Genomic DNA, 5,237 nt, shown 5'->3' on the forward strand with positions numbered 1-5,237 from the left:
TGAAATTTTCGTAAGTGCTATATATATAGGATGGGCCTTTAGTACCGGTTGGAGCCACCAACCGGTACTAAAGGCCAACTTTGGCCAGGCCAAGAGGCGGGAAGAGCAGGCCTTTAGTACCGGTTGGTGGCTCCAACCGGTACTAAAGGGTGATCTTTAGTACCGGTTGGAGCCACCAACCGGTACTAAAGACCTCGCGCTGCCACCCCAAAGTTTAGTCCCACCTCGCCGGGCGAAGGGCAGCTGCACTGGTTTATAAACCCAGCCGCGGCTACCTCTTTGAACTCCTCTATATAGCAGGCTTGTGGACCTAACTTCTGCGCGCTGCCCTGTGAGTGTGCTGGGCCTTTAAGGCCTGTAATTGCACGCCCGTGGCCTAGCAGGCCCACAGGGCAGCGCCCCAATTTTTTTTATAGTTTTTTTTTCTTTTCTGCTTTATTTTCTTCTATTTATTTCTGCGTAGTTTTTTGTATAGTTTTTTCTTCTCTGTTATATTTATTTTCTTCTATTTATTTCTGAGTAGTTTTTCATCTAGTTTGCCAAAATTCAACATTTTCAGATTCATTTTGTAGTGATTTTCAATTTCACGGTCATTTTATATAGTTTTTTTCTTTTCAGCTATAGGTTTTTTTCTGCTATTTTTTCTTTTCTGCAAAACTTGATGGTCAAAGTCTCGAGTTATAACCAAAGTTTTAAAAAAAAGAAATGCCGACGTGCAATTAGTTTTTGCCATAACAGAAGAAGTCCGGAGTTGTAATAAGTTATTAAAAATAAAAAAGAGGTGCAATGCTCGTTAATTTGCTTCAAGCCTTTCGGAATAGTGTAAACTGCACTGCGCATAGCTCCGTGCAGTCTACCATATTCCTGAAGGCTTGAAGCTAAGCAAGGTGAGCATTGAGCCTCTTCTTCATCGTCTCTGCACTCAGGGCTTATAAACCGCTCCTAGTCCCTCTCTCTTCGCGAGGTGGGACTAAAAAACAGCTTACTATGAAACTGTAGTACTGGTTCATCCATGAACCGGTACTAAAGGTGCTCGTGGGGCCCTAGCCTTACCTGACACAACCTCATTAGTACCAGTTCGTGGCACGAACCGGTGCTAAAGGTTCGCCATGAACCGGTACTAAACAGCTCCTCCCGCCTAGCAGTTGGTGCATACTGAACGCAAAAAATATAAGAGCATTTAGATCATGGTCTTATATTTCTTTACAGTCTAAATTGTCAATATGATCTTATAACATCAAAAATACTTTGATCATCAATGATATTTGTGTGTACAATCTGAATTGTCAATATGAGTCATCAACGATTTATAAACTGATGAAGACTCATATTGCGGCCACAAATTCTACACATAGAGTTCAATGAAGACCAAGTGCTTGTGATAGTTTGAGAAATAACATATTTAAGGTGGTAAAAGGCTTGTTAGGGGAGCGAGGTGGGACTAAAAACAGCTTGCCATAACCTCATTAGTACCGGTTCGTGGTACGAACCGGCACTAAATGGTGATGGTGGGGCCATAGCCTGACCGCAGGCTGACACAGTCTCTTTAGTACCGGTTCGTGGCATGAACCGGTACTAAAGGTTCGCCACGAACCGGTGCTATTGATCGCCGCCACGAACCGGCAATAATATACACATTAGTGCCGGCTGAAATTCAAACCGGCACTATTGTGCTTCACATTTGACCCTTTTTCTACTAGTGAGTTAAGATAAGTTCTTGGTGACCATGCTCCTATTTTGGTATCAACTGAATCTCAATTCCGTAGGCCCGAAACTTCATTTTAAATTTGAAAATTGGTGGACTTTGGAAGATGATTTCCAAGACATGGCAAGGAATGCTAGGAACTCTTACGTTAACAACCCTATGAAAAGTTGGGTGAGTATTAAAGGCCCTCTAGACCACTGGATCTCAATTCTGGAGTGAGGACGTATCCTATGCACCGGTTGAACTGTTGCAACGAATGCATCTGTAGATTTTGGGCCACTGGATCCATAATAGATGGAACAGATTTATCACAAGAAGGGTTGCTGGTACATTTTACATCCTGGACCTTGCAGAATTGTCGAAATGGCTGAATAGTCCTCAACATACCTGTCCTCTCCTTCCTTATCCTGTTCCTCTCCCCATTGCACACATTAACAGTCGCGCAAAGTGTGCCCTCTCGCGCTGTCCACGTCATCACAGCCAAACTGTGTGTGCCATCCAATGGCAAGAGATTTTGGCGCTGGCTAATCGGATGCGTCGCAGAGGAACAGAGAGAGGAGCGGCTCAACTTCTTTTCATCCCACCCCCTCTCCTCCGGCTCCTCCCTCCCCTCTCCTTTTCACATCTGGCTGGCGGCTAGGGTTGCTGCCACCGCCACAGCCACCTCCACCATCCATACACCTCCAGTGCCTCGAGGAGCTCCGCTATCTCCTTCCGGACCTCCTTCAACTCCTTTCCCCCAAACTTTGAGATGAAAGGGATGTGTAAGAAGGGGCGCCCACTGGTGGTGATGGCTTCCTCGTCGACTGCGGCGACGCAGACAGTGTCGAGGGGCGAGGCCAACCTGCTGGCCGAGCTAACCAACCACTTCAGGTTGTTGGAGGCCGTGGTGCGGGAGTGGGTTGAAAGGGAACACGTAGCCGTCGACCCCGTTCTTTGTCTTCCCTTATCCTTCGACGACTCGCAACAAAGAAGTAGCTGGAGGAGAAGAGTGCGTGCAGGGAGCCTTGCCACCATCGTCGGCATCGGCACGCTCCTCTAAAACTCAGCCTCCCCTTCACCTCTGCTAGACCCGCAGGTCTATCTCCCCCCGCCCCTCTCAATCTGGTACTGTTTGTGAGTGGAACAGCAAATCCTGATGATTTGGTTCAGTGTTAAAACGAGAGGCGTGTCTGAATTTAGATTAGTGTTGTCATGGTGTGTTGTTCTTTGCTCGAGTGAAAACATATTTCAAATTCCAGGCGTATAACCATATAATTTTTGTGAATTTTAGGTTGGATGCTCACATGGAAGAAGTGATCTGATTTTGCCATTGTTCGTCTCTCTTTGTAGATTATTGCTCATGTTGGGATGTGTCTATGTGTTGATTTTTGCTCATCGTGGAAGTTGGACTCTGTAGGCAATTTACGGTTATTGGCTAAATTTGAAGTTAATTTTGGTGTAGAAGCATTGAGCGGTTATCCACCAATAGACACTGATGCGATAATCTATCCAAAATAGAAAAAGTGAAACCGTGCCGACTTCTAGGTTCCTTCCCGACCTGCCAAGTTGTGTCTGCTTGTGAATTACTTGTGTTAACGATTAAGATACAGTCCCAATTGGAGTTTAGTGATTTAACCAAATTCAACTCTGTTTCTGATGTCCTCTTCTTTCTCGTAGTCAAGAAAACTTCAACAAAGGTGGATTTTCATCATTTGATGTTTTTATATTGTTTTCTTTCTAGAAGACCGCTAATAGACCATCACTTGCTACCAATAACTATTTCAGGGGCTGTAGTCGATTTATTTTCTCTGAATGTTGTTTAGGGGAAATCCTGCTGGGATCTGTACATTCATGGACTTGCGGTTAGCTCTGATGGTAGTTTGCTTGATGCACTGGCGACTGCAATAAAGGTAATTTGTGGTTTCTATTGCTTCAGTCCATGTATCCCTTAAGTATCAAGTTATATCTTTTGTTGAAAGTTTCAATGGAGCCAGGAGCGCCAATTCAGCATATTTACTTGGTTAAGAAGTGTCATCCGTTTTCTTGTACTCCATCGTAATGGATAGGGAGAATGAAAGGACTGACTTTGGCCATTGTTTGGGATACAAATAAGGAATAAATGCAAGGATAAGGATTTCCATTATATTTCCTCAGTCCTTTAAAATACAAAATTTACTGAACTTCTTTGTTCTTATCTCTGTTTTATGTACTGGTAGCGTGCAGAGCTTAAAATTCTCAGATAAACTTGCTGTTTTGAAGCAGAACAAATTTATGAAATATAAATTATGGTTCGTGGAGGCCAGCTATTACAATTTCCGCTGGCTTCCATGTATGTCATTTTGATGCAAATCTCTCCCGTTCAATTGGTACTTGAGTTCCTTCGTAGACTCTTAAAGGATGTTGTTTGAAATAATGTGATTTTCAGAACGTAGAACACAGAGCAAGATTGTAATCAGTATACAGAGCAAGATTGGAATCAGTAAACAGAGCAAGATTGGAACACAGAGCGTGCTTGTTTTGCTTGAGCCCGTCGCCTCGCCGTGAAGCCCTCTGCTGTAGTCTCTCACTTCACCGTCGACGACACTCTGCTCCGACCCGACTCTGTCCAGTCCCGGACAACCATGTTGTAAAGGTAATTATTTTGTGCATCTGTTGCTGCAACAACTAGGGCTGAAAGGACTAAAACTATTCAACTTTGTCACTATATATCTGGTCATAGATATTCTAAATACTAAATAGTATGATATCCTTTTAAGAAACAAAATTTCTTTCTATTTGACATTGATATGCTTGTATTGGTTTACCAATTTGAGATTTGTTTCATCATGTTTGTATACCATGTCATCAGGATTTTCAGTTGTTCTTCTGTCATACACAGAACATATCGCAGTGCTTCAGGATTTTGGTTGTTCTTCTGCCATACCATCCATGTGCGTGTATATTCCTGACATATATTTACCTTGTGTGTGCAGACGTGCTTATATTTTCTCATACTCTCCCCTGCTATTTTAGCTTCAGTATGTTCTCGGTATAAGCATAGCCGCTACAATGGTCAGTACCAAGGGTGAGTGCCTATAAATATGCTCCTTTAATTCTCTTGGTTAGAAAAAGAATTGTATTTGTTTCATCCAAAATAGTACAAGATTTCCTTCATCCAAAATTAGAAAGAAAAAGTTGTCTCGTGATAACTTGCATCTTTTTTTTTGCAATGTATACATGGAGCATGGAGTGCCCATATGCATACTTGAGTTTTCAGGCCATACATGTGCACATACGTGTGAACTACTCGCAGGTAAACCTGATCAGAAAGTGGAGCCCGAGCCCAGCCACTAGTAGAAAAAGGGCCTAACACTACTAGGGAAAAGCCTAGTAGTAGCGCGGGTTTTGGATGTATCAGTAGCGCGGGCGTCCGCGCTACTAATACGACGCCCACAGCTAACTTGTAGCAGTAGCGCGTGTATAACCCTCGCTACTGCTACTTCTGATAGTAGTAGTGTGGTTGATGCCCGCGCTACTACTACTTAGCTGTAGGAGGAGGAACTCATTGGTG

Source organism: Triticum aestivum, chromosome 4B (genome assembly GCF_018294505.1).
Source record: "Triticum aestivum cultivar Chinese Spring chromosome 4B, IWGSC CS RefSeq v2.1, whole genome shotgun sequence".
NCBI lineage: Eukaryota > Viridiplantae > Streptophyta > Magnoliopsida > Poales > Poaceae > Triticum > Triticum aestivum.